This window comes from Podarcis cretensis (genome assembly GCF_951804945.1).
Source record: "Podarcis cretensis genome assembly, chromosome: 4".
NCBI classification, from domain to species: domain Eukaryota; kingdom Metazoa; phylum Chordata; class Lepidosauria; order Squamata; family Lacertidae; genus Podarcis; species Podarcis cretensis.
In genome coordinates this window covers 48,971,330-48,985,965 of record NC_137173.1, presented here as the reverse complement: position 1 = coordinate 48,985,965, position 14,636 = coordinate 48,971,330, and the positions used below count along the sequence as shown (strand labels likewise).

Here is a 14,636-nt window from a genome sequence, read left to right as displayed (position 1 = left end):
GAAAATGGCAACAATTTCTTACATTTCTGGTTACTGTGTACAATCTAGCAAACCCTTCACATTTTTCATGTCAGATTTTGTAGCCACTTTCCCAAGGATTACTGTGAACTTTTTTTAAAAAAGAAATCAGTTCATAAAACTGTCACTGCAATTTTTTCTGTGGTGTACAACTTTTTTCAGTGGGATTATTAAAGTACATAAAATGTAGTTTCAATGGGGAAATTATTAATTTTTACATGTTTGACAGTGGAACAGACTCCCATGAGAGGTGGTGGACTCTCCTTCTTGAAGGTTTTTAAGTAGAGGTTGGATGGCTGTCTGTCATGTATGATCTAGTTGAGATTCCTGCATTTCAGGGGGTTGGACTAGATGGCCCTTGGGATACCTCTTCCAACTCTACAGTTCTATGATTTTGTGTCATGAACTGGTAGGACAATGGGGGGGGGGAGGAAGAGGAACCTAGTGAAGGGTGTAGCCAGGACTGGGACACACCATAGCAAGCAGGGGGTGGGGAAGGAGGTACTCACAGGGTGATGGAGGATGACAAGAGGAAGGGACACAATGCACAGGAACCAGAGCAGCAGGAACTATCACCAGAGCCAGAAGGGCTGCTCTCTCCATGAACACACTGGGCTCTGAAGTGTAGGGAGAAGCAGGATGGGTGCTCTAAGAGACTGAGGCAGGCAAGGACCCACAGCCCAGCTGACTAGCTAGCCAGGTGGGGCTCACTAGCTCTGAGAGGAGGGACATGATTCCTCAGCTGGAGATGGCTTGGAACAGGTGAGGGTCACATGCCTCATCAAGCCCAGTTCCTGAAGTCAGCATGCAAAGTACAAAGGGGAAGCAGAGCTCAGGTGCTGTGTCTGTTCAACAGCCCGTGTTGATGGGCCTTGGCTTGGATACTCCTGGATTTCTACAGGACTGTACTTTGGGTTTGACTCTGGACTGTATCCTGACTGCTGGACTTCAAGTGTGGATTACTTTCATTGAGCTTGAACTGCATTTCCTGACCTTTGGACTTTGCTTGTGTCGATTGATCCCCCAGACTTTGGACTTGACACCTGACTTGCTGCCAGGTTTGATACTATTCTATTTAAAATGAGCTTTATTGTTGTCTGTGGCATTTTTGGCACGTCTAAATATTTGACTACCAACCACCTCAGAAATTCAATTTCAGTCCACTGATCTGTTAACACATGTGCTGTCTCTGAAGTTATGCTCATAGTTCATAATTCATGTCATTCTTCAGCTGTATAAAAAAAAGTTCCACTAACTTAATTGCCTCTTTGCTTGGTGAATTGTGGAGGAAAGTTGAATATGCTTAGGAGTCAATTTCTTGTCTCTGCTCATGTAATACACCAAATCCTGAGTAACATTCATAATTCTATTCAGCTGACCATTAGATTCATTGTTGTCCCTGTTGTCATCACCAGCCTTCAGGACTTCTTCCCCTTGGAGCAAAATTTGTAGGAACATAAACAGGCTATCATACACAATACTGAGAGCAGTGTCATGATCACCACCAGCACCTTGAAGACCAGGGTGAACTTTGAGATCACCACAGAACTTCAGTACAGTGTGTGCTAGCAGAAGAAACCAATTGTCTTCAGGTTTTTCTGCAAGGGTACTAGTGAGATCAAGTTCAAGGGAGACATCTAGAGTTTGGATTGTGAATGGACTACAGTGCAAACTATTCGCTGCTGTGGCAACCACTGTGGTTTGCAGAGTGGCAGAGCTATTGCCATACCTCCAGCTTGCCCACTCATAACAGTGGCAGCAGAAAGTGAAGAAGTAGGCAGATTGGGCCCAACTGCTGCACCAGCTTCCAGCTGTTGCATTGATTAGGCCTTTGATTTGGCTTAGATCCAGCTAACACCAGTTATGACAGCAGCTCAGTAGGTCCTGGGTTGGCTGGCCCTATCCTTATCTGATGGTGCCCATTAAAGGACTATCTGCAAAGTTCTGCTGGTGAAAATATTGCCAGTAGGCCTTCCACCTGCACTCACATTAGGAATGAGGATATTTGGGCAGTGTCAGCAGTGGCAGGCAGGAGGCTATCCAAGATGGCAGAAACTAACAGAGGGATGGCTCTGCTCAATCCAATAAGCACACATACACACAGCCCAGCATTTGAGTTGTTATGAAGCCATGAGTTCAAGTGAAGAGGAATCTGTGATTTATTGCTTTTTATTTAACTGTCAGGACCTTAAACAGTTTACACAAAATATTCGTTAAAATTACCTACAAAATGAGATTTTAAAAAAAAACAAAGTAGCCTTTCCCCCCAAAAAATAAAATCAACAGTTTTAAATGCATACTTTATAAAATAAAATTTACATATTCAAATACATGTCAGATCTACATGGCTGGAGAGACTTGCTTATGCAATGTTTCTGGTAGGTGTCAAAAACAGTATACTAGAGGTACCTCTCCTACTATCAATGCTCAGGGAGCTCCTTCTGGGATGTGGCTCAAGGCACCAATGCAAACACTGAAACAGACAAACAACAATTTTTCCAACCACATTTTCCAACTGCCGCGCCTCCCTGCTAACAACCATTGCCTAGCACCTGTTGCCATGACTCTGTTTCTCCAGTATTCCATCTTCTTGACCACTGTGTTCTCTTTACTATCTACTACATGCATCTCTTCTTCTTCATGTCCTTCTTTCCCAAGCTCCACCCCCTTGGTCTAAAGACTGCGGCTCGAAAAGGGCCAAACTCCTGTCCTGCAGACCAGAACTTCTTTGCCCTTCTGTGGCCTCCAACTAGCCATGCTCCTTGACAATACCACAGATATGTCACATGATTTCCACTGCGCATGTGAGTTAGGTGGATTGCCATTGTTGGCTTTGCGCTGAGGACAACAACCCAACCCACTCAGCTCATTTATATATAAAAAATTGTGTACACTCTCTCCTTCAACCTAGGACAAAGCAAATTATCCCATTACAGAAATTCAACATAAAGGACCAACATCCCTCCTCTACCCCCAACCAAGTGTGCCCTGCTGCTGACACAGTCATTGCTACCACATGCATCTATACACAGTACATCTATATATACACAGTCACTGACAACCTCCTCAAAACTTTCTTCTTCCAGTGTAGCCATAAGAGCATGAACCAGGGACCACTCCATCCTGGGGGCCAGGCAGCTTAATGGAAGTGAAAGAGAAGTTAAGAGAATAGTAGTATATCTTCCTTTCTCTCCCTCCTCCTAATTCTTCTGCCTTTTATACCATCTGAAATAATTTTCATCACGGCTGATCTGCTTCTTTCCCACACCCTCTCGGCAGCCACAGCTTTCTGTCCCCTCAGCCACTTCCTATGTCTCCTTCCTGTGGTATCTCAGCTCTCCTCACGGCTTCCCTTGAGGGCCATGGGGCTTCTGACACAGGGCTCCCCAATGAGCTGGGAGAAGACGCAGCAGCACGCAGAACATGTGCGCAAGCACGGCATCCTCCAGTTTTTGCACATCTACCGAGCTGTCGGGGAAAGGCGCAAGGATTTGCTCCAGTGGGGGGATGAGGTAGAATACATGGTGGTAGCTTTTGACCATGAAAATAAGAGAGCACGATTGTCCTTAACTGGAGAAGAAATTGCACATACTTTGCAAGACAAGGTTGAAAGGGTAGACTCAAATCATCCAACTCTTTGGAAGCCAGAATATGGATGCTATATGGTTGAAGGGATTCCTGGACAGCCATATGGAGAAACAATGTCTGAATTTAACACTGTGCAAGAGAACATGAGAAAGCGTCGGCAGGAAGTGGCATCAGTGCTGAAACAAAATGAAGCTCTTTGCACTATAACATCATTTCCAAGATTAGGTTGCCCGGGATTTACGGTACCAGATTGTGTCCCCACGCCTGTTGAGACAGGAGCCTCCAAGTCCCTCTTCTTCCCAGATGAAGCCATCAGCAAACACCCCAGGTTTGGTACTTTAACGAGAAACATTCGGCACAGAAGAGGAGAAAAAGTAGTGATAAACATACCAATATTTAAGGACAGGAATACCCCATCGCCGTTTATAGAAACATTTCCTAATGATGATGGTGAAGCAGCAAAAGCAGCCCTGCCTGACCATGTATATATGGATGCTATGGGGTTTGGAATGGGCAACTGCTGCCTTCAAGTAACATTTCAGGCTTGCAGCATTTCTGAAGCGAGATACCTTTATGACCAGCTAGCCACAATGTGTCCCATTCTGATGGCATTAAGTGCTGCAGCTCCATTCTACCGGGGCTATGTGACGGATGTTGACTGCCGTTGGGGAGTAATATCTGCATCGGTAGATGATAGAACCAGGGAGGAGAAGGGGTTGGAGCCATTAAAGAACAACCGCTACAGAATCAACAAATCCAGATATGATTCCATAGACGCTTACCTCTCTGAAAGTGGTGAAAAATACAACGACATTGATTTGGCAGTAGATAAAGAAATCTATGAGCAGCTGGTAAAAGAAGGCATTGACCATCTTTTGGCCCAACACATTGCTCACTTATTTATTCGTGATCCATTAGTTATCTTCGAAGAGAAACTACACTTGGATGATGCAAATGAATCTGACCACTTTGAAAATATTCAGTCCACGAATTGGCAGTCAATGAGATTTAAACCTCCTCCTCCCAATTCAGATATCGGATGGAGGGTTGAGTTCAGACCCATGGATGTCCAGTTAACAGACTTTGAAAATTCTGCGTATGTTGCATTTGTGGTGTTGCTGACACGAGTCATTCTCTCATACAAACTAGACTTTCTTATTCCTTTGTCCAAGGTGGATGAAAACATTAAAGTGGCTCAGAAACGAGATGCTGTCCAGCAGGGCATGTTTTATTTCAGAAAAGATATTTATAAATGTGGAAATGTTGCAGTGGGTGGATGTGGCTCAGCTCAGAATGTTCCAGAAACAGACGCCGAAGAGTATATCTTAATGAGCATAGATACAATTATCAATGGGAAGAAGGGAACGTTTCCTGGATTACTTCCAATTTTAAACTCTTACCTTGAAAGTGTGGAAGTGGATGTGGATACAAGGTGCAGCATTTTAAAATACCTGAAACTAATAAAAAAGAGGGCATCAGGAGAGTTAATGACAGCTGCTCGATGGATGCGGCAATTTGTCGCTAGCCACCCAGCATACAAAAATGACAGTGTGATTACTGAAGAGGTGAATTATAGTCTGATTTGGAAATGCAACCAAATTGCTGAAGAACAAACTGAATGCCCTGAACTGCTTGGAGCATGATTTAATAAAGTAAAATGCAATGAAACTAAAACTGATGCTTTTTTATGAAATGCCTTAATCAACTGTGGAAAGGATCTCACATTCTCTGCTGGAGCAATAGCTACATTGCTGGTAAATATCTGCAGTTTTGTAATGCGAAGACCAAAATAGATTCTACTTCCATTTAAGATGGGCCTATCTGCCAGAATATTCTCTTAAAACTCCCTACAATAGGCACAGTCTTATATTTATGTATTATGCTGTGTAAAGGTAAAGGTAAAGGTACCCCTGCCCGTACGGGCCAGTCTTGACAGACTCTGGGGTTGTGCGCCCATCTCACTTAAGAGGCCAGGGGCCAGCGCTGTCCGGAGACACTTCCGGGTCACGTGGCCAGCGTGACATCGCTGCTCTGGCGAGCCAGAGCCGCACACGGAAACGCCGTTTACCTTCCCGCTGGTAAGCGGTCCCTATTTATCTACTTGCACCCGGAGGTGCTTTCGAACTGCTAGGTTGGCAGGCGCTGGGACCGAACGACGGGAGCGCACCCCGCCGCAGGGATTCGAACCGCCGACCTTTCGATCGGCAAGCCCTAGGCGCTGAGGCTTTTACCCACAGCGCCACCTGCGTCCCATTATGCTGTGTACAGTACATGTAAATAGTAAAATGGTTTTGTTTTTTTTTTGAATTTTTTAACATCAATGTATTTTAATAATGCTATATTGAAATACATTGTGAACCAACTGGTACTTTTTAATGTGCTTATTTGGGGGCAATGCAGGGATAGTCAGTGTTCTCAAACGTTTGTTATTGGCATTTAACAATCTGCTATATTTTAAGGAAATAACCAGAACCTGATTCACATAGATATTTTCCCCATTCTACCTTGAGAAGGTGATGTGGTCCTGATTCTACCAGAAGCTGACATGTGAAATCAGGTTTCCAGTCAAGCAGCCCAGTTCACAAACTTGGATTTAAATAGATGTTTGTCTAAATGTTGTAAATGGGATATGATGAATCTAAAGTATTTTTCTTTACTAAGCTGGGGTAAAAATCAACATGTTTCTCTACTAATTGTGTTTTTGTCTCTTCCACAAGTCTGTCAGCTTCATTCAGTGGCTTCATGCCACAGATTTTTAAGTTCCCAATAGCTACAGTTTCTGCTGAGTCACATCCAAGTAACTTGACATTTGGGAATCATTTATTATTAATTGTCAAAACAGCATCCTCTTAACTCCAAGTTTATAGAAGTGCTTAGTTTTTACTCCACTTTCATCCTGTTTTAAAGTTATCATAACTCCAATATATTCATACTTCATTATGGTTTTCTGACCCAGTTCATGCATGGTGTCCAGTGGTGACTCTTACCTGGTGGAGGATATCAATCAGAAGAATTGGGAAAGAGGGAGTTTTAGGTGCTCTCTCTAACGCATGGCTCACATGCACCCCATATGCTCCAGAGGGATCCTCCAACCCTCAAGCAGATTAGAGTAGATGGGTCACTTGTGGCGGGGATAGAGGAATCATCAAGGATCAGATCACATCTCTTGGTTCTGCTGGTCAGTGGGCTGGGAATACTGGAGAGCATGCCATATATTCTACCTGGACATAACATCTGCCATGGTGGAGGAGCAGGCAAGTACCTCACCCTGTTCCTCACCTCCACTCTATTTGTAATACATGGTGTTGACACGCCATGTTTCTGGGGAGACCCAAATGACACATCTCTTCCTCCTGTAAAAAGTTTTCATAAATTTAAACCCAGTTTGTAAGACACATGGTGCTGAAAACACAATATTTTTTTAACGAAAATAGGATGTCTCCAATTAAATCAGTGACCTACATCTTTTTAAATGGCTTTTACACTACAGAATCTGACACCTGAAAACCAATATTTAGATCAGAGTTCCCATTTGAAAAACAACGGGCCCTAAAAAAAGCACCACTAACAGGCATATTCTTGAAATCTTCATAAATTAGCAGCTATGTAATCTTGCTACCCTCTTGTGGACAAGTATGAACTCTTGCACCATTTCAATTTGAAATGCAAAAAAAGCAAGAGTCCCAAGCACTTTCATGTAGACTATCCCTTTTTTAAAAAAAAAAAAGGATTTGAAATTAAAGCCAGGTTCAAGACAGCTAATCCACAAGTTCAGAATTTATCCACACAATGACTCCTGTGCACAGGGTGGCTCTGAGGTACAGATTGCTATCCCACTGAGAAAATACAGTATGGTACTTAATTATCCACTGAGCATAAAATATATTTAATACAGTGGTACCTCGGGTTACATACACTTCAGGTTACAGACTCCGCTAACCCAGAAATAGTACCTCAGGTTAAGAACTTTGCTTCAGGATGAGAACAGAAATCGTGCAGCAGCCGGAGGCCCCATTAGCTAAAGTAGTACCTCAGGTTAAGAACAGACCTCTGGAACAAATTAAGTACTTAACCCGAGGTACCACTGTACTTGTTTTGGAGCACACTACATATACAGATATTAAAGTCGCTACCAAATTTGGTAGTCCGGTTGACCTTGTTAGTTGGGCCTTCTGGTGTCAATTCAGATACTTTTTTTCAAGTATGCAAACTGCTGGCACCACTTTTATGTCTGCATGTCTTTAAAACAAGATGACATGCAAGTAGGAAACATGGGAACCTCACCCACTATGCCGATGTGGGGAACCTTTGGCCCATGGCTAAGAGACGGGGTATAAATGAATCATGTGGTGTCTTCCTTAGCAAGGCTTTCTCTTCCTTCTAATCATTATACCTTAACAATGCTGTCTATCAGTTTAGACAGAAGAGGCATTAGGCTAGCTGGCCTGTAATATTTTCCTCCATCTTGGATACCTTTTCAAAAAACGATTGCTTGTTAACTGCCTTCTAATTTTCCAAAAAAAATAGCTTGACTTAAGTGAGGAGTAGTTGTTATCGTCATCCGAACATTTTAATTCTTTAAGGATTTTTGGGTGTATGCAAAGCCCAGTGATCTAAATGTTATACAATGATTATGTTTCTTGGGCTTTTAGAAAGAATTGAAAGTGTTTTCCTCATATATATATGAGCCATTTCTCACTTGGTTGTTCCTTGCATTCGCTATAATAAGACTGTAAACCCTAGGGTGGTATCTAACAAAGTAGTTCTGCTAGTGCAAGGATTTTTGTTGTGCAACGGGACTTACCCTTCCTCTCATCTCCCCACCTGCCCCCTTACCGTCTCCAAATCTGCTCTAGAAGGCTGGGGAAAGACACAGAACAGTGTTAGGGGGTGTGGAAGAAGAAAAAGAGAGGGAGGAGTTCTGTTGTGCAGCCAGAAGTCCTTGTGATAAATGAACTCTTTTTTGGATACCACACACAGTCTAGTTTTAAGAAGAAGGTATCTGAAGAAGTGTGCATGCACACAAAAGCTCATACCAATAACAAACTTAGTTGGTCTCTAAGGTGCTACTGGAAGGAATTTTTTTAGTTTTATGAATGTACTGTTTTCTTCCACCTTCATTGTGCCATCATGTATAGTAATTAGAAACTTTATGGTAATTGGAAACTTTCAAACACAGTTTGTAGCAAACCATAGTATACTGAATAACCAAAAAAAGGGCAGACTATCATTTGTGACATGAACACAAAGCACTAAGGCTTCTTAGGATTCATTTTAATACCAACAAGCCATGGTTTGGTATTACATTTGAATGATCCTATATTTTTAATGCTCCAAAAAATGAGGGTGTGTTTTGCATACCCATTATATTTAGTTTTTAGTTAGGTTGTCAGCTCTGTTTATCCTCCATAAGGGACAGTAATTCATCTCAGTTATGCCACAATAAACCAGCTGGCCGCAAATGTTTTGTAGCTTTTTAAATACCTGCTGGTGTAGATCAGTTATATACACTTCACTATAAACAGGTTCAATGTGATTAAAAAGTAGCCCTCTCTCATAAGATAACAAATGGCCATATTTCAAACTGGACTAGGTCCCTTGCAAGGACTTGCAGTCTTCTGCTTAAAAAATGGTGCTCTGTTTCGATTCATATATGAACACAGCTAATCTGTAATCTTCTGGTTATGTTTCTATTCCATTTAATACTCATTTTGTCCACTAGAGGTCAGCATAAAAAGCAACAGTTGAAGAGGATTTCAATGCTAGCTATTCATTGAAATATTGTAAAGTGCATGATAAAGTATTTTGTAACATATCTAGAGCCATGCCAAACTGGAGGAAGGGGTGGCTTTCATGAACACATTGACTAGTTTTCATTGCTATATACATCCTTCAGTTTTGTATGTGTACTATACAAATACATACATGAGTCATTGTTAAATACTAAGAACCTAAAAAAATCCTGCGGGATCAAGCCAGTGGCCCATTTAGTCCAGCATCTGGTTCTCAAGTTACCAGCCAAATGCCTGTGGGAAGCAGGAACCATGTGCAACCGCACTTGGCCACCTGCAGTTCTCAGCAATGGCTGTTCAGAGACATACTGCCTCTAACAGTGAAGATACAACATAGCCATCATGGCTAATAGCCATTGATAGCTTAATATTCCATGAATTTGCCTAGGTAAAGGTAAAGGGACCCCTGACCATTAGGTCCAGTCATGACCGACTCTGGGGTTGCAGCGCTCATCTTGCTTTATTGGCCGAGGGAGCCAGCATACAGCTTCCAGGTCATGTGGCCAGCATGACTAAGCCGCTTCTGGCGAACCAGAGCAGCGCACGGAAAGACCGTTTACCTTCCTACCGGAGCAGTACCTATTTATCTACTTGCACTTTGACGTGCTTTCGAACTGATAGGTTGGCAGGAGCAGGGACTGAGCAACGGGAGCTCACCCTGTCGCAGGGATTCGAACCGCCGACCTTCTGATCAGCAAGTCCTAGGCTCTGTGGTTTAACCCACAGCGCCGCCTGTGGGTTTTAAAAAATATAACCTCTAAACAACCAAACAACTGATGGAACAAAGATACTACTGGCTGTGAAAAAGACTACAAAAGCTTGCTCTCCTCACATGGAGAGTTTCGTTTTTATTCTATGAGAAAGATGGAGGTGTTCATGGTGAGTTCCGGCACCTCTTTATCTCAAAAAGTAGCATTGCTCTCAGGCATTACGCATTGTAGGGGTGGGGAAGAATTTGGCTTGGTCTACATTTTAATGTGAACCTACTTAATTCTCATTGAAACAATATGCAAACTTGAAACACAATGCTCCTTCAAAATGCATAGTTCATCTAATTTGGGGATACAGGTCTCCAGCCAAATAATGTGTACAAAAATGTGTATGATCTATATCCATAATCTATAGTGTGACAGGATGTCTGTTAGGCCCACAAAAATATCAAAAATAGTGAACAAACTTTAGAGTTCTCCAGAGATCTTTGTTGGGCTGGGTGTAAAGCAAAGAAGGCAGACAGGTTTTGGGTGGAGAAAAAATTCAGCTAAACGCTGAAGCCTTGGAGACTTATAAGAGCCTAACCTATTAAATCTGCTAGTTTGTACCATAATCCAGAGGTTTTCAATCTTTTTGACTCCACGGCTCCCTTGACCAACTACATTCATTCTGTGGCACCCCAGTGGGGCTCAGGAGCCTAGTTGGGTCACCACTTGCCTGCAGAGCTGGCAGCCTCTCACCATTTTTCAAACACTTGTGGAGTGTTCCCTCAACCTCATTTCCTCTCCCCTTTCCTTGGGAGTCCTCTGGGCAGCCACAGCTGCTGCCCCTGGCCTCTGAGCTGCCCCCCTGCCCCAAAGAGAGGTGTCTCCTCACACTGCCCCACAGGGGCCTGGGAAGCACCCCCTGGCCAGATCCAGAGGCATCATTCACCTGCGGAGCTTGTAGCCAGGGCTGCTGCAACAAACAGCTGTGCAGGCCTTTGGGAGGCAGAGACGCAAGAGGGTATCAGAGAAGGGAGGGAAGGAAAGAGGGACAGAGACCAGTGTTGTCCATGGCACCCCTGACCATCATTCAAGGCACCCCAGGGTGCTACGGCACACTGGTTGAAAACCACTGCATAATCCATGAGTTGCAGACCTTGTGACTTTAACCCCAAGTCAGCCTTCTTCTCATTAATCCATTTTGTTTCTGGTCAGCACAGCTACCTTTTGCTTACTATGTGACAATAAAAAATTAACATCATTTGGTGAGATGAACACGCACGTTACATCACGTCTTACAACTAATCAAAATCTGAAGGAAATGAACACCAAATCTTCAGTTCTCCTCAAAGGAAACACTTTTGGGAGTTACTTTCCCTTGATTTAGTTTTCAAATGTGCACAGTTACAATTCATAATTAAGCATGCTGCATTTTGATCATGCAAATGAAAGTAGGAAAGGAAAGCTGATTTTTCTGAGGGAAAAATGATCAGAGTAAACAGATGGCAAGCAAAAGAGAAAAGCATGATACAACTCGGTTTAATTAGCATTCAGCGTGACAGTGAGACTGGCTTAGCACTTGCTGAACTTGGCGCTGGGTTGGCAATCTCAACTGCAAAGCTACAGAAATATAACATACTTCTGTTTGATTAACAAGCAACTTATGGCATGAGCCTCGGAGCTTGCTGTGAGGCAATAGAAGGGCGGGTGCTTACATAATCAACTATTCTGAGATAATAAATCCTGGACTCAGTGCAAAAATAATTTGTTCACATATCCCAGAAGTGAATTACAGGGAGAAATGAGCTGAAATGTTGATGAAAGTCAGCATCTTATAGAAATGCCTCTTTCATAAAGTTTCATGGTGTGATTTTTTTTTTTTCTATAAAGAAATCCAAATGGGTGGAGTTTGCAAGTCCACTTTCAGATCACCTTCTTCCTACCAAGTTGAAAAAACAAGGTCCAAAGTGTGGTGTGCTGCATGTGTTGGGATGGTGACATGTTGGGTCAGCCCCACAGTCTTCATGGCAACCATGAAGTGCTGAGCCACCCTACAGCCAGTCCCCTCGGCAGGGATGTTGAAGTTCCCCAAAATAAGCAGGCTGTGAGTCCTCAACACTGCCTCTGAAACCAGCTGTCAGCTCAGGTAAGCAGCAAGGCGGGTGGTAAACCAGCAGAATCCCTAATCTGTCCTGATTGACCAGCACACACTCTAGGACCCCCCCCCCACACACACACACAGACACCAACTGGGGGGAGGAGAGAGAGGGAGAGAGAGAGAGAAAGAGAGAGAGAGCGCATTTATATAGACCATGGTAACTCCCCCTCCTGGGACGCAGGTGGCGCTGTGGGTTAAACCACAGAGCCTAGGATTTGCTGATCAGAAGGTCGCGGTTCGAATCCCTGTGACAGGGTGAGCTCCCATTGCTCGGCCCCTGCTCCTGCCAACCTAGCAGTTTGAAAGCACGTCAAAGTGCAGGTAGATAAATAGGTACCACTCTGGCGGGATGGTAAACAGCGTTTCCGTGCGCTGCTCTGGTTCACCAGAACCGGCTTAGTCATGCTGGCCACATGACCCGGAAGCTGTACGCCGGCTCCCTTGGCCAATAAAGTGAGATGAGCGCCGTAACCCCAGAGTCGGTCATGACTGGACCTAATGGTCAGGGGTCCCTTTACCTTTACCTAACTTCCCCTCCCAGACCCTCAAGTCTGCCCTGATTCTGCACGGAATACTCAGGTGAGCACCATTGGGTGAGAAAAACTCCACCTTGGTCACCCACCCAGGTCTCAGTGATGCAGGTCAGATCAGCCTCCTCATCCACAATCTGATCATGTATGAGGGAGGTCTTGTTCAGTGGTGACCTGGCGTTCAGCAGCAGCAGCATCTGCAGACCCAACAGCTGGCTGATAGGACAACAATTTCCCAGGCTGGAGGAGGAATGGGCACACGGCAGAGTCACTGTCAGTGCTGTGTACCCCTTACCCGGCCTGTCTCACCTTCCACACCATATCTCCTCCTTCCTTGAACCACTGCAACTGTCCCCTTCCTCTCCCTAGCTCCTCTCTTCCCAGGCACAACTCCCCTCCCTCAGAAAAATAACCCACACAAGTTAACCCCACAGTCCAAGATTCTGTTCAGCAGCTTCAGCTTTTGTAGCTGGAGTCAGTCAGGGCTCAGCCCTCCTAGACCAGGGTGAAAAGGTCTGCCAGGCAAGAAGCAGGTCCTCCAGGACTCACAGCCAGGATTTCCCTGGTTTCATAGTTTGATGTTGCTTCCAGAGGACTTGTTTAGTGAAAATTCATCCTGCTTTGTTTGCCCACAGTACCACTTACCTCTGGGTAAAATATGCAGAGGATTATGCTGCCAGGCTACAAATCTACATCCTAGTCTGGAAGTAAGTCCATTGAACACAGTGGGGATTACCTCTGAGCAGACATGTATAGAATTGCACTGGCAGGGTTTTGAAGAAGGCCAGGCATGGTGTTGTGTTAAACGGAGTCAGGAAGCATCTGAACTGAAGGATTATTTCCTCCAACCTGCTGAGTTATTTTCAAGTACATGAGGCGGATTGACAAAGCAAGTTGCCACTTTCTAAATTAACTTCAGGGCCATCAACCACTATTTCTCCTTGACTTGGCGAACTAAAACTTTTTAATTAACATCAACAGAAATTAGGCCAGTGTTGACAATGAGCCTAATGCTGCCTGACATTTCCCACAGACTAAGGCTCAGCTTGAACATACAGCAGTGCGTCTTTTTAATCTTAATTAAGTAAACACAATCAAAAACAGCCTTTACATTCCATTTAGTTCACTGCGGAAAACATGTGTTTCTCTCAGCTAAACGTGGCATATACTGCCATGGCTTTTTATAGGCTGCAGGACTGATATATCTGATGACTGAAATCGACCATGCACTTGGTAATACGTATTTCCAAAATTTCATATGCTATGTATCATCAGAAAACACTCCCTCTGGATTGATTTTACAACCATTTTTACAGTAAAATAAAATACTATGTTGAAATGAGAAATACTTGAAGCATTTACACAGAGGATCCTAGATTGGCTCTGAACATGTGCTAAGTACATTTCCCTCACTGCAGCTAGCCTTATTTTCTGTTTTAATGCTAAGATAACAAGGTGAAATGCCTGAGAGGCCAAGCATTTGTGTGTCTCTTGGTCCTGTCAAGGTCCTGTCAAGTTATTTGTGTATTTAGAGGTGACTTTGTCCTAACTCTAGTGTGATCTAGTGGATTTAGTGGACATAGAAGTAGACTTGGTCCTCAAAGACATAAGCTGACAGCCACATATTGGCCAGGTGTCTATATTCTGCATACACACCATACATTTAAAGGACATCTCTTCTTCCCTGCCCCACAAAGGGGGAGAGTAATCTAGTTTGCTTTGCACAGAGCTACAACTCCCAGCCCCCTGAGCAAACTCTGCTTCAGGTAGTGACTTAGATGTATGGTGTGTACACCGTCCTACTCTGTAATTGGGGGACAGGTGAGTAACTGGCAAGCTAAGAGTTTTTATTCTT

The 14,636-nt window shown here is 43.7% G+C and overlaps 1 pseudogene across 1 annotated transcript; it reads left to right on the top strand.

Annotated features, from left to right (window-relative positions):
- The first annotated feature begins 2,629 nt into the window (after positions 1–2,629).
- LOC307213826 (glutamate--cysteine ligase catalytic subunit pseudogene) lies at positions 2,630–5,955 on the top strand (annotated as a pseudogene). Its single transcript, XR_013844007.1, has 2 exons — positions 2,630–5,498; positions 5,875–5,955. The product of XR_013844007.1 is annotated as a glutamate--cysteine ligase catalytic subunit pseudogene (transcript).
- The last annotated feature ends 8,681 nt before the right edge of the window (positions 5,956–14,636 follow it).